This window comes from Dama dama, chromosome 22 (assembly GCF_033118175.1).
Source record: "Dama dama isolate Ldn47 chromosome 22, ASM3311817v1, whole genome shotgun sequence".
Lineage (NCBI taxonomy): Eukaryota > Metazoa > Chordata > Mammalia > Artiodactyla > Cervidae > Dama > Dama dama.
This window is the reverse complement of record NC_083702.1, coordinates 38,463,607-38,487,610: the sequence shown is the minus strand read 5'-3', so window position 1 is coordinate 38,487,610 and position 24,004 is coordinate 38,463,607.

Here is a 24,004-nt window from a genome sequence, read left to right as displayed (position 1 = left end):
AGGGTGACAAGTTCGGATCTGGGTATACTCAGTTTCAGCAGCCTATGACATTCAGTGGGATAAAACAGCTAGTGGAGTTAACCAGGGCTTGAGCTTTACCTGCTGTGATTAAATGAATAAGCAGCAGAGTGACTAAAGATATTGCAAGAATTGAATAAGAGTGATGGTTTATAAAATCCAACTGAGTAGGGAGAGAAAAGAAGAGAAATGAGAAAGTCTGGATAAACAGAGAGAAAGTAGATGAGTGAAAAATACAGAGATACTGTCAAAGTAGAGGCACAATGACAATAAGTCAGAAGAATAGAAGAGCAGAAGTTATGGTTAAATTATTGGAATTTATGATTTCAGGGATGGAACCTTCCAAAGGGATGAAAAGGAACAAACTGTAGTCACGAGAGTGAAAAGTAAATGCAGTAATGGCAAAAGTCAACAACGATGAGCTAATCAAGGGACCAAGGCAGACTCTTCATTATCAGCATCAGCAGGTTGGGGCCACCTAGGAGCATTCACCATCTCATTCAGTTCATTACTTCCCTGGCTTTGAAAAGTTGGCACCTAAGGCTGGGAACAGTGAATGCAACAGCCACCTCCCTCACCCCAGGAAAATCCAAATAAGAATTTATTCTTTCTGAAGGGCTATTTTTAAGATTAGAATTTCTTATTTTTTAAGGGGAAAAAAAAATAAAAAAGGTTCAAGTTCCCCCCCCCCCCCCTCAGAATCTGGATGGAAGGAAATGCAAAAACAAATCAGTAAAAAGCATTGGAAATTCCCCACTTCCTTGATGTGTTCCAGCATAAATATCATGGGAGATGTGGAAAACTCCACAAGGCAATCTTTCACAGGATCATAGCATTTTTGAGCTGGAAGGACCTGGATGAAATGGACCAGTGCTTTGTGTGAAATGAAGATGCCCTGAAGAGGCCAGCAGAGTGGAAGGTAGGCAGCCTGGAACATTGCTGATTAGGAAAGTAATTTCAGATTTTTCACAAAAATGATCTTTTTTAATTTTACTGGAAAAATACTGATAATTCTAATAGTTTAAAAAAGAGAATCTTAGATAAATTTCATTGTGCAAATGTAACTGTAATCAGAAGCTTAACAAATAGAATTTATTGCCAATAAGACCTTGTTCATTAATAGTTTATATAAATGTGTTATATGATCTTGACTCTGAAACATTAAAAAACACTGTAACTTGGTAGGATGACAAATACTTTTAAAGGCAAAGCTATTTCTCTGTTGATGCAACTAGCAAATCAAAAATAATGTTAACTGGGAAGTTTGAAATGATTTACTCCATTAATATTATAGCCTATTATTTTTCTGTCAATAATTACATGATAGTCTAAATTTTCCTTCTTTCACTTTATCCACTGAGCCACTTAGAATTGATACCTTTGAACCAGAGTATTGGAGAAGACTCTTTAGAGTCTCCTGGACTGTAAGGAGATCCAACCAGTCAACCCTAAAGGAAATAAGTCCTGAATATTCATTGGAAGAACTGATGCTGAAGTTGAAACTCCAATACTTTGGCCCCCTGATGCAAAGAAATGACTCACTGGAAAAGACCCTGATGCTGGGAAAGATTGAAGGCAGGAGGAGAAGGGGATTATAGAGAATGAGATGGTTGGATGGCATCACTGACATGACATGACATAACATCATGACATGACATGACATGACATGACATGACATGACATGACATGACTGACATGAGTTTGAGTAAACTCCAGGAGTTGGTGATGGACAGGGAGGCCTGGTGTGCTGCAGTCCATGGGGTTGCAAAAAGTTGGACATTACTGAGTGATGGAACTGAACTGAACCTAAAGATAACTAACACAATAAATTCCTTAATGACTAAAGGAAATCAGGAAATCTAACACCCTCTTCTCTTAGAATCTGATAATAGCACCTGTATGCAGTGTGCTGCATGCTCAGTCCTGTTGGAGTCTTTGCTACCCCATGGACTGTAGCCAGCCAGGTTCCTCTGTTTATTGGATTATCCAGAAAAAATATTGAAATGGATTGCCATTTCCTACTCCAAGGAATCTTCCCGGCCCAGGGATCAGATTGGCATCTCCTGTGTCACCTGCATTGGCAGGCAGATTCGTCATCACTGCTCCACCTGGGAAGCCTGATGATAGGGCATAATTTGTTAAATATATCTCACTCTGGCTTTGTTATGGTATCCAAGCATCTTCTGTGCTTTTTTTTTTTTTAATTAGCAGAACTCTTCATTTAAATAAAATCTTACCAACTATGTAAAGTAGATAAAAACCAAAGTTCCAGTTGAAATAGTGATAGCACAAAGCCCACATCTCAGCCCACATATGCTTCTGCTCCCACATATCATAGCTCAAAACGACTGTGTGAAGCTGAGTTTGAAAACCAGTGCCATCAGTTCAGTTCAGTTTATTTCAGTTGCACAGTTGTGTTCAACTCTGCGACACCTTGGAGGGCAGCACGCCAGGCTTCCCTGTCCATCACCAACCCCTGGAGCTTGCTCAAACTCATGTGCATCCAGTCAGGGATGCCATCCAACCATCTCATTCTCTATCATCACCTTCTTCTCCTGCTTTCAATCTTTCCCAGCATCAGGTATGGAGTCAGTTCTTTGCATCAGGCAGCCAAAGTATTGGAGCTTCAGCTTCAATATCAGTCCTTCCAAAGACTATTCAGGAAGCCTAGTCAAATAAATATTCTTAGATTAATTGGTTTTTTAATTTTCTATTTACACACACATAAACATCTATCTATCTATAAAATCTATGCAAAAAGTGAGACTTGGCTATTTAGAAAAAGTTTGCAACATAGGAACCAAACAGAAAACATTATTGTAATGCATTTGGAAACATTAATGGAGAATGGTTTTCAATAATTTACTAGGGTTTATGGTACATCACACAGTCTGGCTTATACCAATTGACATTTCCTTCTTTTGACCAAGAACTAGGTTTTTATTGATGTTTATATTCTGGTTGGAACCTTTGACTCACATGATCAAATACTCACACAACCCACTTAGATTAAAACAACACAACAAAACACCCACATAAAGAAGATAGTGATAGCTTACAGTGAACGGTGTTGGATTCATGATCGCTGAAGAAGAAGATTTAGCTTTGGTACCAGGAACCAGGCTTGATCAGCCAAGAGCGTTTGTGTAGTGGAGTTTTACTGAAGTGTGAAAAGGGACAGAGAAAGTTTCTGACATAGACATCAGAAGGGGGACAGAGAGTGCCCCTCCCTAGTCTTAGCAAGGGAGCTGTATACTTTTTAATTGGTTGTTATAATAAAGCAAAAGAATGTCTCAAGGTTGTAAAGATCTTACTGGCTCCTGTAATATACATTTTAAGATAACAGGGTTAGTCAGAAGGTTTTCAGGAAGGAGAAACATGTCCTCAAGCAGGATACATTATTGTTATATAATCCTTACTAAGGAATGTAGAAAAAAATTTGTCTTTTCTTCCTCCTTGAGAATTCCAGACCCCTATCTCCTCCTTGAGAGCCCCAGACCCCTTTCTCCTCCTCAGGAACCCTGGACTTTTTACCAACCTGCCCAGGAATTGACTCTCTCAGTAGCATGTTGCAGTTACATTTGTGGATTGTGGTTAGTGTAACAGGATCATGAACAAAAGGGTTACAAAACCACATGGTTTGGACAGAGGAACAGTTCCAAGCATCAGTTGCCCTCAAACAGAAAGAGTTCATAAAGGGAAATTGAGCATGTGTGTAGTTAGTATCCTAATATGACTTGGGTGAGAACTGAACCTATGAGAAAGATGAAGGGAGAAACACCTACTGTGTGTCAGAGGCTTTTTATGCATGAAAATGAAAGTCACTCAGTCATGTCTGACTCTTTGTGACCCCATGGCCTATACATTCCATGGAATTCTCTAGGCGAGAATACTGGAGTGGGTAGCCTTTCCCTTCTCCAGGGGATCTTCCCAACCCAGGGATTGAACCCAGATCTCCCGCATTGCAGGTGGATTTTTTACCAGCTGAGCCACAAGGGAAGCCCATGAATACTAGAGTGGGTAGTGTATCCCTTTTCCAAAAGATCTTCCTGGCCCAGGAATTGAACCAGGGTCTCCCCCACTGCAGGCAGATTCTTTACCAACTGAGTTGTCAGGGAAGCCCTTTTTTATGCATACTCCTCTTTTATCCATATTACAAAGTAAGCTCTCTCCTAGTTACAAAAGGGGGACCCGACAATTAGAAGAGGTTGATTAATTTGTCTAAGACTACACAACCTGTGTTTGTTTTATCATATTATTAATGTATTATCCCTTTGCTGTTCCACAAACTAGCCAAGCAAGCTTCTACAACAAGGCCTTTGCTATTTGCTGTTCCTTCTGCCTGCAATTCTCTTCCATTAGACATCCTTATATCTCTCTCTTTTACTTCACACAGATCTCTGCTTAAGTGCACATCATCTTCTTAGTTGGGCTTTCTCCAATCACCTTTCATAAGATATCACTTCTTGTCATTCTCTATTCATTTACTCTGCCTTATTTATTTATTTATTTCTACTGACTATATTGGAGGAGGAAATAGCAGCCCACTCCAGTATTCAGGCCTGAATAATCCTGTAGACAGAGGAGCCTGGCAGGTTATAGTCAACGGGGTCGCAAAGAGTCGGAAACGACTGAAGCAACTGAGCATACACACATAAACCTGACTTTGTATCACATAAGAACTTAGTCCTTGATTTATCATTGTCTTTCACACTACTATACAAACTCCATTAGAATCAAGAACTTGTTTGTATAATTTACTGCTCTAGCCTCAAGACCTGATAGAGCCTTTGTCTGGCACATAGTTGATGATCAACAAACATTTGCTGATGAATGAATGTGAATGAATGGGTACAAAGAAATTAAATAATGCTAATTAAAGAAAATAAGAATTAAATAATAGGCAAGGAGTTGGAGATTTTATTCCACTTTTAGGCCTTTGGGAACTCAATCTGTTAATTGTTTCTTATGTTAATTTGTAAATGCCCTATATCACTCAACTGAATTTCCTGGACTAAAACTGCTAAGATCTTATCTTAAAGGTTGGGTGGTACTGTAGGCAGTTATAGGAGAGAGTAGTGTGTAGATCACTTATTTTCATGGCAATTGCACAAGAATATTTCTTGGGGAATTACCTTTTCATATCCTTAGAAAATTGATTTGAGTGGATGCTTCATACCTTCAGCATTATGGATAAGTCTTTCTTGTCTTAAGTCAATTAGTGAAAAATCATAATTCTAGCCAATATAATTGACTCGAGAGTGGTTACATGTTCTGATACAGGGTGCCTTTTAGGATAAAAAAAACAACCTTATACTTCTGAAGGAAAGATAGAACACTGAAAGATGAACTCCCTAGGTCAGTAGGTGCCCAATAAGCTACTGGAGATCAGTGGAGAAATAACTCCAGAAAGAATGAAGAGATGGAGCCAAAGCAACAACACCACCCAGTTGTGGATGTGACTGGTGATAGAAGCAAGGTCTGATACTGTAAAGAGCAATATTGCATAAGAACCTGGATTGTTAGGTCCATGAATCAAGGCGAATTGGAAGTGGTCAAACAGGAGATGGCAAGAGTGAACGTCAACATTTAGAAATCAGCGAACTAAAATTGACAGGAATGGGTTATACTATATCTACCATTGGGGTATGTATATATCTACCATTATATCTACTACTGTGGGCAAGAATCCCTTAGAAGAAATGGACTAGCAATCATAGTCAACAAGAGAGTCCAAAATGCACTACTTGGATACAATCTCTGTTCATTTCCAAAGCTAACCATTCAATATCACAGCAATCCAAGTCTATTCCCCGACCAGTAATGCTGAAGAAGCTGAAGTTGAACGGTTCTATGAAGACCTACAAGACATTTTAGAACTAACACCTCCAAAAGATGTCCTTTTCATTATAGGTGACTGGAATGCAAAAGTAGGAAGTCAAGAAACACATGGAGTAACAGCCAAATTTGGCCTTGGAGTAAAGAATGAAGCAGGGCAAAGCCTAATAGAGTTTTGCCAAGAGAACGCACTGGTCATAGCAAACACCCTCTTCCAACAACACAAGAGAAGACTCTACACATGGATATCACCAGATGGCCAACACCGAAATCAGATTGATTATATTCTTTGTTGCCAAAGATGGAGAAGTTCTATACAGTCAGCAAAAATAAGACCAGGAGTTGACTGTGGCTCAGATCATGAACGGCTTATTGCCTAATTCAGACTTAAATTGAAGAAAGTAGGGAAAACCACTAGACCATTCAGGTATAACCTACATTAAATCCCCTATGACTATACAGAGGAAGTGAGAAATAGATTTAAGGGGCTAGACCTGACAGACAAAGTGCCTGATGCACTGTGGACAGAGATTCGTGACATTGTACAGGAGACAAGGATCAAGACCATCCCCAAGGAAAGGAAATGCAATAAAGCAAAATGGCTGTCGGAGGGGGCCATAAAAATAGCTAAAAAAGAAGAGAAGCAAAAAGAAAAAGAGAAAAGGAGAGATATACCCATTTGAAGGCAGAGTTCCAAAGAATACCAAGGAGAGACAAGAAAGCCTTCCTCAGTGATCAGTGCAAAGAAATAGAGGAAAATAATAGAATGGTAAAGACTAGAGATCTCGTCAAGAAAATTCAAGATACCAAGGGAACATTTCATGGAAAGATGGGCTCAATAAAGGACAGAAATGGTATGAACCTAATAGAAGCAGAAAATATTAAGAAAAGCTGGCAAGAATACAGAGAACTGTACAAAAAAGATCTTCACAACTGGGATAATCAAGATGGTATGATCACTCACCTAGAGCCAGACATCCTGGAATGTGAAGTCAAGTGGGCCTTTAGGAAGCATCACTGTGAACAAAGCTAGTGGAGGTGATGGAATTCCAGTTGAGCTATTTCAAATCCTAAAAGATGGTGCTGTGAAAGGGTTGCACTTAATATGCTAGCAAATTTGGAAAAGTCAGCAGGGGCCACAGGACTAGAAAAGGTCAGTTTTCATTCCAACGTCAAAGAAGGCAATGCCAAAGAATGCTCAAAGACCACACAATTGCACTCATCTCACACGTTTGTAAAGTAATGCTCAAAATTCTCTAAGCCAGGCTTCAGCAATACGTGAACCGTGAACTTCCAGATGTTCAAGTTGGTTTTAGAAACGGCAGATCATCCAGAGATCAAATTGCCAACATCCAGTGGATCATCGAAAAAGCAAGAGAGTTCCAGAAAAACAACTATTTCTGCTTTATTGGCTATGCCAAAGCCTTTGACTGTGTGGATCACAATAAACTGTGGAAAATTCTGAAAGAGATGGGAATACCAGACCACTTGACCTGCCTCTTGAGAAACCTGTATGCAGGTCAGGAAGCAACAGTTAGAACTGGACATGAAAGAACAGACTGGTTCCAAATAGGAAATGGAGTATGTCACGGCTATATATTGTCACCCTGCTGATTTAACTTATACGCAAAGTACATCATGAGAACTGCTAGGCTGGATGAAGCACAAGCTGGAACCAAGATTGCCAGGAGAAATATCAATAACCTCAGATATGCAGATGACACCACCCGTATGGCAGAAAGTGAAGAAGCACTGAAGAGCCTCTTGATGAAAGTGAAAGAGGAGAGTGAAAATGCTGGCTTAAAACTCAACATTCTAAAAATGAAGATCATGGCATGCAGTCCCATCACTTCATGGCAAATAGATGGAGAAACAGTGGAAACAGTGGCTGACTTTATTTTTTTGGGCTCCAAAATCACTGCAGATGGTCACTGCAATCATGAAATAAAAGATGCTTACTCCTCAGAAGAAAAGTTATGACCAACCTAGACAGCATATTAAAAAGCAGAGACATTACTTTGCCAACAAGGTCCATCTAATCAAGGGTATGGTTTTTTCATTAGTCATGTATGGATTTGAGAGTTGGAATATAAAGAATTTGAGTGCTGAAGAATTGATGCTTTTGAACTATTGTGTTGGAGAAGACTCTTGAGAGTCCCTTGGACTGCAAGGAGATCCAACCAGACAATCCTAAAGGAAATCAGTCCTGAATATTCATTGGAAGGACTGACGTTGAAGCTGAAACTCCTTACTTTGGCCACCTGATGTGAAGAGCTGACTCATTTGAAAAGACCCTGATGCTGGGAAAGATTGAAGGCAGGAGGAAAAGGGGACGACCGAGGATGAGATGGTTGGATGGCATTACCGACTCAGTGGGCATGAGTTTTAGTAAATTCTGGGAGTTGGTTATGGACAGGGGGGCCTGATTGCTGCAGTCCATGGGGTTGCAAAGAGTCAGACATGACTGAGTGACTGAATTGAACTGATACTTCTGAACGAGGTATTAATACGTATGATCTTTTCTTTTTGAAGGCATGCACCAGTTATTGGGACAAGTTTAATCAGAAAAATTCTGAATTGTGGCTGGGATGTATTCAATTAATATTGAGTATCTGATGTGTGTCACATACTGTTTTAGACACTGGAAATATCGTGGTTAATAAGACACACAAGGTTTTTTATATGGAAATTAAATTTGATGCAGGAGACAATATAAGTAATCAAATAAACTTGACAACCTCAGATACTGATACATGGTATGAAGACAATTAAATTGCATTATACAATGGAGAGGAAATGAAGATAATAGGCAAAGTCTCTCTGGAGATGGCTTTCAAGTGTCCAGATAAATGCCTCTTTTGTCCAAAGTAAAGAAATATTATATTTTTGTAATAAATCATTTATATTATTTTGAGTGATTTTTAAACACATTCAAACAAAACTTAATCTAAAATTGAAATGTATGTTGCAGTCTATAATATTACCACACTACCATCTTGTATCTAACGTTAATCAAGTATGTCAGAAAATATCTTTTCTCATCGCTGAACTGTACTGAGTGAATGTGACCCAGCTCCAAACTGACTGCCTTACTCAGGATTATAGATGTTTCTAACTTGCTTAATCCTACTGATTGGCTTGAGAGTAAAGTAAATCCTACCAAACTGTCAAGCCAATTTATTATTTTTTTTGATAAGTTAGGAGACTATTTATTTCTTTTTTTCCCTTTATTTTTATTAGTTGGAGGCTAATTACTTTACAATATTGTAGTGGTTTTTGCCATACATTGACATGAATCAGCCATGGATTTACATATGTTCCCCATTCTGAACCCCCCTCCCATCTCCCTCCCCATCCCATCCCCCTGGGTCATCCCAGTGCACCAGCCCTGAGCACTTGTCTCATGCATCCCACCTGGGCTGGCGATCTGTTTCACACTTGATAATATACATGTTTCAGTGCTATTCTCTCAGATCATCCCACCCTGTCTTCTCCATAGAGTCCAAAATTCTGTTCTATACATCTGTGTCTCTTTTTCTGTCTTACATATAGGGTTATCGTTACCATCTTTCTAAATTCCATATATATGTGTTAGTATGCTGTAATGTTCTTTATCTTTCTGGCTTACTTCACTCTGTATAATGGGCTCCAGTTTCATCCATCTCATTAGAACTGATTCAAATGAATTCTTTTTAAAGGCTGAATAATATTCCATGGTGTATATGTACCACAGCTTCCTTATCCATTCATCTGCTGATGGGCATCTAGGTTGCTTCCATGTCCTGGCTATTATAAACAGTGCTGCGATGAACACTGGGGTGCACGTGTCTCTTTCAGATCTGGTTTCCTCAGTGTGTATGCCCAGAAGTGGTATTGTTGAGTCATATGGCAGTTCTATTTCCAGTTTTTTAAGAAATCTCCACACTTCCACACTGTTTTCCATAGTCAGCCCTTCACTTTCAGTCTGTATGTGTCCCTTGTTTTGAGGTGGGTCTCTTGTAGACAGCATAGATTGGGGTCTTGTTTTTGTATCCATTCAGCCAGTCTTTGTCTTTTGGTTGGGGCATTCAACCCATTTACATGTAAGGTAATTATTGATAAGTATGGTCCCGTTGCTATTTACTTTGTTGTTTTGGGTTCGCGATTATACAACTTTTCTCTGTTTCCTATCTAGAGAAGATCCTTTAGCATTTGTTGAAGAGCTGGTTTGGTGGTGCTGAATTCTCTCAGCTTTTGCTTGTCTGTAAAGCTTTTGACTTCTCCTTCATATCTGAATGAGATCCTTGCTGGGTATAGTAATCTAGGTTGTAGGTTATTCTCTTTCATTACTTTAAGTATGTCCTGCCATTCCCTTCTGGCCTGAAGAGTTTCTATGGAAAGATCAGCTCTTATCCTTATGGGAATCCCCTTGTGTGTTATTTGTTGTTTCTCCCTTGATGCTTTTAACATTTGTTCTTTGTGTTTGATCTTTGTTAATTTGATTAATATGTGTCTTGGGGTGTTTCGCCTTGGGTTTATCCTGCTTGGGACTCTCTGGGTTTCTTGGACTTGTGTGACTATTTCCTCCCCCATTTTTGGGAAGTTTTCAGCTATTATCTCCTTGAGTATTTTCTCATGGCCTTTCTTTTTATCTTCTTCTTCTGGAACTCCTATGATTCGAATATTGGGGCATTTCACATTGTCCCAGAGGTCCCTGAGGTTGTCCTCATTTCTTATGATTCTTTTTTTCCCCCTCTCTGCTTCATTTATTTCCACCATTTTATCTTCTACCTCACTTATCCTATCTTCTGCCTCCATTATTCTACTGTTGGTTCCCTCCAGAGTGTTTTTGATCTCATTTATTGCATTATTCATTTTTAATTGACTCTTTTTTATTTCTTCTAGGTCCTTGTTAAACATTTCTTGCATCTTCTCAATCTTTGTCTCCAGGATATTTATCTGTAGCTCCATTTTTTAAAAAAGATTTTGGATCATTTTTATTATTATTCTAAATTCTTTTTCAGGTAGATTCCCTTTCTCCTCCTCTTCTGTTTGGCTTGGTGGGCATTTTTCATGTTCCTTTACCTGCTGGGTATTTCTCTGCCTTTTCGTCTTATTTAGATTGATGTGTTTGGGGTGGCCTTTCTGTATTCTGGTAGTCTGTGGTTCCTTTTTATTGTGGAGGTTTCTCCCAGTGGGTGGGGTTGGATGATTGGCTTGTCAAAGTTTCCTGGTTAGGGAAGCTTGCGTCGGTGTTCTGGTGGGTGGAACTGGATTTCTTCTCTCTGAGTGCAGTGGAGTGTCCAGTAATGAGTTTTGAGATGGGTCTATGGGTTTGGTGTGGCTTTGGGCAGCCTGTATATTGACGCTCAGGGCTATGTTCCTGTGTTGCTGGAGAATTTGCATGGTATGTCTTGCTCTGGAACTTATTGGCTCTTGGGTGGTGGTTGGTTTCAGTGTAGGTATGGAGGCTTTTGGATGGTCTCTTATTACTTAATGTTTCATGTAGTCAGGAGTTTTCTGGTGTTCTCAGGTTTTGGGCTTAAGTCTCCTGCCTCTGGATTTCAGTCTTCTTCTTCCAGTAGCCTCAAGACTTCTCCCTCCATACAGCACTGATAATAAAACTTGTAGGTTAATGGTGAAAGGATTCTCCACAGTGAGGGACACCCAGAGAGGTTCACAGAGTTACATGAAGAAGAGGAGAAGGAGGAAGGAAATAGAGGTGAGCAGGAGGAGAAAAAGGGGGATTCAAGAGAGGAGAGACAGATCTAGTTTGTATTCTGTTCCCTAAGTGTTCTCCACAGTCCAGAAAACCCACAGAGATTCACAGAATTGGATTGAGAAGAGAAGGGGGAGGGAAGAAATAGAGGTGATCTGGGGGAGAAAAAGGAGAGTCAAAAGGGGGAGAGAGTAATCAAACCAGTAATCACACTCCTAAGTACAAATGGGTACTGAAAGTTGGATTCCTAAATGTCCAAAATTGATATCAAATACTGAAAAACAAAGATTAAAAATCTTGAGTAGAGGTTAGACTCTTAAGAATACAATATTTAAAAAAATAAGAAATATATATGAAGTTCACTTTAAAAATAGGGTCTTTTTTTTTGCAAGTTTATAGTCGGTTATAAAAATGAAAAATAAGGAATAATAGAGGAGTAATAGAGGACTTTAAAAAAAAAGGAAAAATTTTTTTCTTTTACTTAAAAAAATAATAATAGTAAAAATATATCTAGGAATTTGGAGCTGTTGTGGGCAGTGTGGGTTCAGTTCAGTTTCAGGTAGTTCCTTTTTCCAGCTTATACTTCTCCATATCTATAGGCCCCTTCCGGTGTAGTTGGTGTTAACTACAGGGATTTTAATCTGTTGCACCTGTCAGTTCTCAAGTGGTTCCCTTAGTTTATTTGGCTTCTGTTTGCAAGTCTCTACAGTGTCTAATTTCCACCCTGACACAAGTGGGCAGAGGTGGTCGCTTGTTTAGGTTCGCTTGTTTAGTCGTGCTGTGGGGAGGGAGGGGCACTGCAGACAAATATCACTGGGTGTGTGGGGAGCACTCGCAGTGTTCCGGCCACACTGAGTTTGCCCCTGCTCACGGCATATGTGCTTTCCCCATCTACACTGCTCAGGGCCCAGGCTGCTCTACAGGGAGCGGGCCCTGAGTTGCGTGCACTTCCCAGGCCTAAGCCCCTCATGTTCAGGTTCTCTGGTACTCCAAAAAGGTGCAGACTTGGTTGGGCCTGCGTTTTGTGCCGTCCCGGTCAGAGCAGCTCAGGCAACCAGGAGCTTGACGAGCGCACTCTCTTCAGGTGCAGTGCGACTTCCCTCCCCGACCCCACCTCAGTTTCTGGCACGCCAGGTCCGATGTGCCTGGTGTCTCTTCTGGGGAGCTGGTCTCTAGCTGTGACCCCCCTGGCGGATGTCAACCATCCAGAATCTCAGGAAGTCTTTGGTTAGAAACTGGAAGCCTGTTTGCAGTTTGGTAGGGGATGCCCTCTCTGGGGCTGAGTTTGCCCCTTTCCAGCTCTGGCTGGCACCCACCTCCCCCTGCCTCTGGTGGGGTTGGGCCAGTCTGCAGCCGGCTAGCTCTTCTCTGGTATTGCTCAGTCCTTTGTTCTGCGAACCGGCCGGCTGTGCCTTAGGTTAGGGCTTTTCACAGGTTAATTCTCTCTCTCTCTTGCTATCCCACAGTTCATGTTGCTATCTCACATTAGCTCCCTCTGATTGCCCTCAGGGCACTCAGGCCCGGTCCTTACCCTAAGCAATGCCGCCTGCTCCATTCCGCCCCCACTTGCTGGTGGCGTATGTGAGCGTCTGGGGTACTTTTCTGCTGGGAGTTGCTTTTAGGCATGTAATCTGTGGGTTTTATTTATTTTTCCTTCCGGTTAGGTTGCCCTCTGAGGTTCGGAAACTTCCCCCAGACCCGCCGGTGAGAGGGTTTCCTGGTGTTTGGAAACTTCTTCTATTAAGACTCCCTTCCTGGGATGGATCTCTGTCCCTAACTCTTTTGTCTCTCTTTTTATCTTTTATATTTTGTCCTACCTCCTTTTGAAGACAATGGGCTGCTTTTCTGGGTGCCTGATGTCCTCTGCTAGCGATCAGAAGTTGTTTTGTGTAGTATGCTCAGCGTTCAAATGTTCTTTCGATGAATTTGTGGGGGAGAAATTGGTCTCCCTGTCCTATTCCTCCACCATCTTAGCTCCCTCTCCCCAATTTATTTCTTTGGCTGCTCCGGGTTTATGTGCAGCATGTGAACTCTTAATTGTTGCATGTGGGATCTAGTTCCCTGATTAGGAATTGAACCCAGGCCTCCTGCATTGGGAGCATGGAGTCTTAGCTACTGGAACATCAGGGATGTTCCCTCTGTCAAGCCAATTGATGGCAGTAAAGGAGGAGGTATCATGAGAACAACCTGGAAAATGGGGACTTGGAATAAAACGAACCATGGAACCTATTTCTTCTCCCCACTCCATGCAACCAATACACTGAATATGTGTATAAGTGAAATTCTAAGGAAAAAAAAAAAGAGAGAGAGATATCCTTAGGTGTCAGAACTTAGGGAAACCTTAAGGCAAAAGGATAGCTGTTTATCAGCTTTTTTTTTTTTTTTAATATGGATATTTACTTGGCTCTTGTCCTTTTACAGAAAAAGAGACACAGATGTACAGAGCAGAATTTTATCAGCTGTTTATTGACAGCTGATAAACATTACCCAGCCGTGGGATAGGGGAGAGAAGACAGAGCCTCCTCACATGAGAAGGAAGGCTAAAACTAACCTCCTGCATGAGGCTGGAAGCTTTTAAACCTCACCCATTTATGGAAAAAGAACTAGAACAACTCTACCAGCAGCAGAACATGCTTCCAGGTCATCCACTTGGAAATGTGCACTGAGGAAAAAAATGCCACCCCTAGGCATCAACATTCTGTCAGAAGATATTCAGAAACATTCTGAAAGGAACACTCTTACAACCTAGGGCACACAGGACTCTCACAAAGAGGAGAACAAAGTAAAGATGGGCTGAATCTAGGTAACAGACAAGGAGATGTACCACTTTGAGGGAACATCACCCAAGTCAGCAATTGCTTAAAAATGACAGTGATAAAACAAGCCTAGATTTTCTAGGGGACAGAGCCCAGATATTTATGGCCAGGAGCTGAGCTGGGAATACTTGGAAGCCGGACCAGTGTGGAATGAAGTCAATGCTCCAGAGGTTTGGAGCAATGGCTGGAGAGACTGAGTGAGAGTTACTAAACCAGAGTGGCAGAGACACTGTCTGGGCCAACAGGCAGTGAGAATTTCCTTAAAGCCAGCCAGATTCCTATAGCATCAGAGTCAAGGGGATATCAATTTTCAAAAAAGCAAACCGAGGAAAAGCTGAGTCTGAGACACCTGCTCAGAGCCAAAATAACTGAAAAGTGTGAGATTAGCCCTGTAGAGGGAATCATCTGGCTGACAACAATTTTAAAAGTTGCTCAGAATTGGCTCAGAATAGGACTCTGAAAGATGAAAGTAAGTATGACTTCAGAAAAGAAAAGAAAAAAAGAAATGCCAAACAAGGTTTTCAAGCGGTCATTGTGAATGCTTCTCAACAGAAACAGCACACAAAACATGTAAGTACCAAAAGATGGACAGTATTAGCATTGGCAGATACAGGATGCCGAGAAACTATGTATAAAAATGTTTTACATAATATGATACAATAAAGTATGAAATTATATGAGTATACCAAAAACATAAAGAATGAACCGACTTTTCAAAAACAGGAACTCTAGGAATAAAAACTATTGTCTATATGTTTCAAGTGACAGTATAATTAACAATAACAAAAAACAGTATATGCTATGTGTGGTTAAACTCATTAGAGAAGCATATGTTTCTCAGTGAGGGAGGAGATGCTGAGGGAGTCTGAGAAATGCCTAGACTTCTCTAGCTGCTCTGTCTCTGGTAAATCACTTCAGGAAGGCGTAGGAGGCAGATTTTCTTTTCTTTTACTCTTCATGTTCTCTAATCTAATATTACTAGTGATAAAGCTGATATTAGGGTCCTTAATGTGACTGTTGTACATAATATTTAGATTTACTTTTTATTTTTTATGTGCCTTCAACTTATAATTTAGATTTTATTTTGAAAAATTTTGAAGTACAGAAAGTTCAAGAATAAGGTAATGAACACCTTTATATGTTTCATCTAGATTCAATAATTGTTAACATTTTGCACCTATAATTTCTCTCTTAATAAATATGTGCATATGAATGTAATTGTTTTTTCATAACCATTTGTAAGTTAGTGAACCATCACTCCTAAGTACTTCAGTATATGCATACCTAGAACAAAGACATTCTCCTCGATAATCACGATACAGTTACAAAATTCAAGGGATTTAGCATTGACTTAATACTGTTACCTAATACACAATCCATATTCAAATTTTACCAACTGCTCCAGAAATCTCCTTTATAAAAATTGTTTTTCCTGATCCATGTTCTAATCCTAGATTCGCGTTGTGTTTGTGTCTTTTGCCCCCTTTAGTCTGGAACAGTTCCTCAGCAATTCTTTGGCTTTTATGACACTCACATTATTGAAGAGTACAGTTCAGTAATTTTATGAATGCCTTCTGAACTTGGGTGGTCTCATGGTTTTCTCATGATTAGACTTAGGTTTTATATCTTTATCAGGGATACTATATCAGAAGGCACACAATGTCAGCTTGTTCCATTCAAGGTTATGTTAACTTATGTTAGTATAATTTTGCCAAAATAAAGAAACCACCTTTTCTTTTGTAATTAACATGCAATATATATGTATATAGTTTTGATCCCGTTCAACAGTGGGATCTGTGATGCATGGGTTGTAGCTTCCACTGATGATTCTTAACTAAATCAACTATTGCTCTGTTGGTGGCCAAAAGTTTTGCGTCTTTATATTTTAACTGGATCAGAATCTGGACTGACAAGGAACCAAATTGTCTCGCAAATCCATTGTGTGACATATTAGCCTGGCAACCTCAAGAAATCAACATACAAGGTAGAATAGGGAGAAAGCATGTCTTGGAGTGGTTTGGGTGAATGGCTTGCTAGTCTTTGAATTTGTGGGCAGTAGAAGTTTATATTGTAGCTAGTATTTGCAGGCCTGTGGATTGTCTTTAAAAATCACTGCCAGATTTGAAGGATTAACCCATTGTTTTGTCTAGTGTCTTCAAGTGTGGGACCCTATCTGGGTTTATTTAGTAAATGAAGGGATTCAGTTTAGGGACTATGGTAATTAGGGCCTTCACCTGAGTAAGAAACAGACCTTTACTGAAGTTCTGGTTCTACTGAAAAGGGTGGTAGGTGGGGGAAATATTTTTTCAGGACATAGGGTTTATTCAACCTTTGAATTTTAAAAGCTGAAAAAGTAAGATTAGGGGATAAGTATATGACTTGGGTCTCTGCATCTCATCGGAATTCTTAGAAAAACTCCTGAAGCAGTGAAGGGAGAGTATACATGAGCTCTATAGAACTGGTGCTGACTAGCAAGGTAGGAAACAAAATGATTCATCCTTATTATAATATTTTTTGCCTATGTTTTTCTTCAATTGATTATAAAGTTATAAATTACTTTTAATCCTTTCCTGCTTTCTCAGAGTTACTGAGGGGGGATATCAGGGTGAAAGTACTCCAAGGAATAATTTTTTAAAAAATCAGCATATCAAGTCCCTTTCCCTTTAGTTTATACAATAACAAAATAAAATAAAAACAAGTTGGGGACAGTAGAGGTCATATCACCTTCTTAAGAAGAGCAAACTTCAGGAAATGGTAACTGTCCTATGGGGAAGAGTGCCAGGGAGACGCCAAGAACCTGGCTTATCAATTTTGCAGGTGCCAGTAGAAAACAAAGGCTGTCCTCACATTTCATAGCAGGATAACTGTTGAGAAAAAGACATGGAGACTTGGGGAAGTCCTAAAACAAAGGGGAAGACCCTTGAAGAGAGGATGAAGTGCCTTCCTCATCCCACTCAAGCCTCCTTGGGAAGATGGCTCCACCCTGTGTCCACAGGTATTAATTTAGGGATACAAAGGGAAGATAAAATTAATACTCTGAAGGCTTACCAGAAGTTTCCAGATCACGGGGGAAAGCCACACGAAATAAGGGACTATAGACACAATATCTCCATCTGGTGGCTGGACAGAACCTCTAACTACATCTTTCAAGAGGATCAAGAAATCTTTGAAGGACTGGATCCCTTAGCCTCCTATACAAACAAAATCCACAGACTGAGCTAGATGAGCAGGCTGTCATTCACTCAACAAAATATTTACTAAGTACCTACTATTTGTCAAGAACTGCACTGACAAAAGGATAGAGTAGTAAACCAGAAAAAAGGCTCCACTTTTCATTTAATTAGAAAGATAATAGACAAGTGTACAAATAAATACATGTCATGAAACAGAAAGTAATTTAAAAAACAGAGGAGATAAAACTTACCCCCATAAAACAATGGCCATTTTTGGCACAATCCTCAAAAGAGTAAGAGAAAATGCAGAGGAGAAGCTAAGAGGATGAGAGAGAAAGTTATACTCCAAAGCAAAAAAATTCCATGGCTCAATATAGCCTGGAATGGAAGGGGTTTATAGGTATGGGATAAAAAAAAGGAGGTTTTGAACTACAATAATACTCAAATGCTAATAACAAAACCTTAACAAATGTCATTGGACTAGACTAATGTGAAACATAAGAAATAATTGCAAAGTTTAAGGAGCCTCATTACCCAATATGGTAAGATCTTGACAAAGCAAAGATAGTAACAAGTAATTTCAATCAAGACGGTGGAATAGGAGGACATGGAACTGACCTCTCTTTATGAACACATCAAAAATACATCTACATGTGGAGTAATCCTCACTGAAAACTAACTGGAAACTGGCAGAAAGAATCCTGTAAAATCGAGGCTGTAAGAAAGATACACATAGAATTGTATAAGAAAGGAAAAGAACTGAACAGGTTGAGACCTGCCGGGGTGGGGGCCCTCAGAGAAAAAGAGAGATTACCTGAGTGGAGATTTGCTATGGGGTGTGAGTGATTCAAGCCACTTTTTGGGCATCCTGGCCCTGGGATCCTACAAAGGGAAGCTGAGTCTCCTCGCCTGGTTGGAGGGACTCTGGAACTAATGGGAGGGCTTGCGGGAATGTTGGACTCCACTCAGGAGGAGCAAGCAGGCTGGCTTGTCCCCAGGCACAGTGGAGAGGGTGGATTGAAGGTTATTCTGATTGCTGCCTGATCTCTCTGACCACCCGGGTGCAGTGCAGCCAGAACTGAGTGAATGTTCCCAACCCTGCTTACTCTGTGTTATAGCTGTGCATTGGACAAGTTATCTGTGGAATAGCATCAAGTATACCAACATTCATTTTATTGGGGACCTGGAAGGAAAAAAAGAGGGAAAGGGGATTGAGAATGTATTTGATGAAATTAGGACTGAAAACATCCCAAATCTGAAGAAGGAAAAAAATATTCAAATGCAGGTGTACCAAGTGTCGCAAACAAAATGAACTCAAACACATCCACACCAAGACATATCCTGACTAAAATGGTGAAAGTCAAAGATAAAGAGAGAATTCTAAAGGCAGCAGGAAAAAAAATAAAGAGCCACATGCGAGAGAACCTCCATGGCTTTCAGCTTATATTTCTTCAGAAAGTTTGCAGGCCAGAGGAGAGTGGCATGAAATAGTCAAATGCCAAAAGGGAAAAATCTGCAACCTAGGATATACTACCCAGCAAGGTTGTCATATAAAATCAAGAGAGAAACAACCTCTCAGGTAAGCAACAAGTAAAAGAGTGCAATACTAAACTTACCTTGAAAGAAAAGTTAAAAGGTCTTCTCTAGGTGGAAAAGAAGAATCTATGCAAAAGGGAAAATCTCACTAGGAAATGCAAATATATAGTAAGGGTAAGAGTCATCCACTTAAATACGCTATCTTTTAAACTTCATGGTTAAAATATAAAAAGTTGTAAAAGCAGCTATCACTAAATAGTTAGTTAATATATATGAGAATATAAAATGACATAAAAATGCAAAATATGTGGGAAGAGTAAAAAAAAAAACTAGTTTTTTAGAATGTATTTGAACTTAAATGACTACCAGCTTAAAACAAGTAGATATAGCTACAGATCAACCTATAGTTATAGCTCTAGCTATGACAATCAACCAACACATGGTAACCACAAATAAAAAACTACACAAAAACTAAATGCAAATACAAAATCTAACTACAATAGACACACACACACACAAATCTCTATAAGCATAATACTAAAAACAGTAAACCACAAGGTAAGAAGCAAAAAGAAAAAGAAAGAAATAAGAAGAAACATAAAAACAACTGGAAAATAAGTAATAAAATGGCAAAAAGAGCATGTTGCTGCTACTGCTGCTGCTAAGTCACTTCAGTGTTGTCCAACTCTGTGCGACCCCTATAGACGGCAGCCCATCAGGCTCCGCCATACCTGGGATTCTCCAGGCAAGAACACTGGAGTGGGCTGTCCTTTCCTTCTCCAATGCATGAAAGTGAAAAGTGAAAGTGAAGTCGCTCAGTCGTGTCTGACTCTTCGCGACGCCATGAACTGCAGCCTACCAGGCTCCTCCGTCCATGGGATTTTCCAGGCAAGAGTAAGGGAGTGGGTTGCCATTGCCTTCTCAGAATTAGAGCATCAGTTCAGTTCAGTTCAGTCTCTCAGTCGTGTTCGACTCTTTGCGACCCCATGAATCACAGCACGCCGGGCCTCCCTGTCCATTACAAACTCCCGGAGTTTACTCAAACTCATGCCCATCGAGTCGGTGATGCCATCCAGCCATCTCATCCTCTGTCGTCCCCATCTCCTCCTGCACCCAATCCCTCCCAGCATCAGGGTCTTTTCCAATGAGTCAACTCTTTGCATGAGGTGGCCAAAGTATTGCAGAAATGGTATGGACATAACAGAAGCAGAAGATATTAAGAAGAGGTGGCAAGAATACACAGAACAACTGTACAGAAAAGATCTTCATGACCCAGATAATCACAATGGTGTGATCACTCACCTAGAGCCACATTCCACATCCTGGAATGTGAAGTCAGGTGGGCCTTAGAAAACATCACTATGAACAAAGCTAGTAGATTTGATGGAATTCCAGTTGAGCTATTTCAAATCCTGAAAGATGATGCTGTGAAAGTGCTGCACTCAATATGCCAGCAAATTTGGAAAACTCAGCAGTGGCCACAGGACTGGAAAAGGTCCATTTTCATTCCAATGCCTAAGAAAGGCAATCCCAAAGAATGCTGAAAGTACCACACAATTGCACTCATCTCACACGCTAGTAAAGTAATGCTCAAAATTCTCCAAGCCAGGCTTCAGCAGTACGTGAATTAGAGCATACCTATCAATAATTACTTTAAAGGTCAATGGATTAAGAGCATCAGTCAAAAGATGTAGGATGACTAATAAGATAAAAAACAAGACCCACCTGTATGCTCCTTACAAGAGACTTTGTTCACAGCTAAAGTAGCACACAGACTGAAAGTGAAATTATGGAAAAAACTATTTCACACAAATGCAAATGACCAGAAAGTGGGGTTATATATGCTTTTCAGATTATTTTCCCTTATAGATTATTATTCGGTTCAGTTCAGTCACTCAGTCCAGTCTGACTCTTTGTGACCCCATGGACTACAGAATGCCAGGCCTCCCTGTCCATCACCAACTCCCGGAGTTTACCCAAACTCATGTCCATTGAGTCGGTGATACCATCCAACCATCTCATCCTCTGTCGTCCCCTTTTACTCCCACCTTCAATCTTTCCCAGCATCAGGGTCTTTTCCAATCAGTCAGCTCTTCACATCAGGTGGCCAAAGTATTGGAGTTTCAGCTTCAACATCAGTCCTTCCAATGAACACTCAGGACTGATCTCCTTTAGGATGGACTGGTTGGATCTCCTTGCAGTCCAAGGGACTCTCAAGAGTCTTCTCCAACAGCACAGTGCAAAAGCATCAATTCTTTGGTGCTCAGCTTTCTTTATAGTCCAACTGTCACATCCATACATGACTACTGGAAAAACCATAGCCTTAACTAGATGGAACTTTGTTGGCCAAGTAATGACTCTGCTTTTTAATATGCTTTCTAGGTTGGTCATAACTTTCCTTCAAAGGAGAAAACGTCTTTTAATTTCATGGCTGCTGTCACCATCTGCAGTGATTCTGGAGACCCCCAAAATAAAGTCTGACACTGCTTCCACTGTTTCCCCATCTATTTGCCATGAAGTGATGGTACTGGATGCCATAATCTTAGTTTTCTGAATGTTGTGCTTTAAGGCAAAGTTTTCACTCTCCTCTTTCACTTTCAACAAGAGACTCTTTAGTTCTTCTTCACTTTCTGCCGTAAGGGTGGTGTCATCTGCATATCTGAGGTTATTGATATTTCCCCCGGGAATCTTGATTCCAGTTTGTGCTTCATCCAGCCCAGCGTTTCTCATGATGTACTCTGCATATAAGTTAAATAAGCAGGATGACAATATACAGCCTTGATGTACCCCTTTCCTTATTTGGAACCAATCTGTTGTTCTATATCCAGTTCTTACTGTTACTTCTTGACCTGCATACAGATTTCTCAAGAGGCAGGTCAGGTGGTCTGATATTCCCATCTCTGTCAGAATTTTCCACAGTTTATTGTGACCCACACAGTCAAAGGATTTGGCATTGTCAATAAAGCAGAAATAGATGTTCTTCTGGAACTCTCTTGCTTTTTCAATGATCCATTGGATGTTGGCAATTTGATCCCTGGTTCTTCTGCCTTTTCTAAATCCAGCTTGAACATCTGGAACTTCACAGTTCACATATTGCTGAAGCCTGGCTTGGAGAATTTTGAGCATTACTTTACTAGCATGTGAGATGAGTGCAATTTTGTGATAATTTGAGCATTCTTTGGGATTGCCTTTCTTTGGGACTGGAATGAAAACTGATGTTTTCTAGTCTTGTGGCCCACTGCTGAGTTTTCCAAATTTGTTGGCATATTGAGTACAGCACTTTCACAGCATCATCTTTTAGGACTTGAAATAGCTCAACTGGCATTCCATCACCTCCACTAGCTTTGTTCGTAGTGATGCTTCCTAAGGCCCACTTGACTGCACATTCCAGGATGTCTGGCTCTAGGTGAGTGATCACACCATCATGATTATCTGGGTGGTAAAGATCTTTTTTTGTACAGTTCTTTGTATTCTTGCCACCTTTTCTTAATATCTTCTGCTTCTGTTAGGTCCATACCATTTCTGTCCTTTATTTAGCCCATCTTTGCATGAAATGTTCCCTTGGTATCTCTAATTTTCTTGAAGAGATCTCTAGTCTTTCCCATTCTATTATTTTCCTCTATTTCTTTGCACTGATCACTGAGGAAGGCTTTCTTATCTCTCCTTGCTATTCTTTGAAACTCTGCATTCAAATGGGTATATCTCCCCTTTTCTCCTTCGCTTTAAACTTCTCTTCTTTTCACAGCTATTTGTATGGCCTCCTCAGACAGCCATTTTGCTTTTTGCATTTCTTATCCATGGGGATAGTCTTGATCCCTGTCTCCTGTGCAATGTCCCAAACCTCCGTCCATAGTTCATCAGGCACTCTATCAGATCTAGTCCCTTAAGTCTATTTGTCACTTCCACTGTATAATCATAAGGGATTTGATTTAGGTCATACCTGAATGGTCTAGTGGTTTTCCCTACTTTCTTCAATTTAAGTCTGAATTTGGCAATAAGGAGTTCATAATCTGAGCCACAGTTAGCTCTCGGCCTTGTTTTGGCTGACAGTATAGAGCTTCTCCATCTTTGGCAGCAAAGAATATAATCAATCTAATTTTGGTGTTGGCCATCTCGTGATATCCATGTGTAGAGTCTTCTCTTGTGTTGTTGGAAGAGGGTGTTTGCTATGACCAGTGCGTTCTCTTTGCAAAACTCTATTAGCCTTTGCACTGCTTCATTCTGTACTCCAAGGACATATTTGCCTGTTACTCCAGGTGTTTCTTGACTTCCTCCTTTTGCATTCTCGTCCCCTATAATGAAAAGGATATCTTTTTTGGGTGTTATTTTTAAAAGGTCTTGTAGGACTTCATAGAACCATTCAACTTCAGCTTCTTCAGCATTACTGGTCAGGGCATAGACTTGGATTACCATGATATTGAATGGCTAGCCTTGGAAATAAACAGAGATCATTTGTCATTTTTGAGATTGCATTTAAGTACTGCATTTCAGACTCCTTTGTTGACTATATGGCCAGTCCATTTCTTCTAAGGGATTCTTGCCCACAGTAGTAGATATAATGGTCATCTGAGTTAAATTCACCCATTCCATTCCATTTTAGTTCTTTGATTCTTAAAATGTCAACGTTCACTCTTGTCATCTCCTGTTTGACCACTTCCAATTTGCCTTGATTCATGGACCTAACATTCCAGGTTCCTATGCAATATTGCTCTTTACAACATCAAACCTTGTTTCTGTCACCAGTCACATCCACAACTGGGTGTTGTTGTTGCTTTGGCTCCATCTCTTCATTCTTTCTGGAGTTATTTCTCCACTGATCTCCAGTAGCTTATTGGGCACCTGCCAACCTGGGGAGTTCATCTTTCAGTATCCTATCTTTTTGCCTTTTCATACTGTTCATGGGGTTCTCAAGGCAAGAGTAGTGA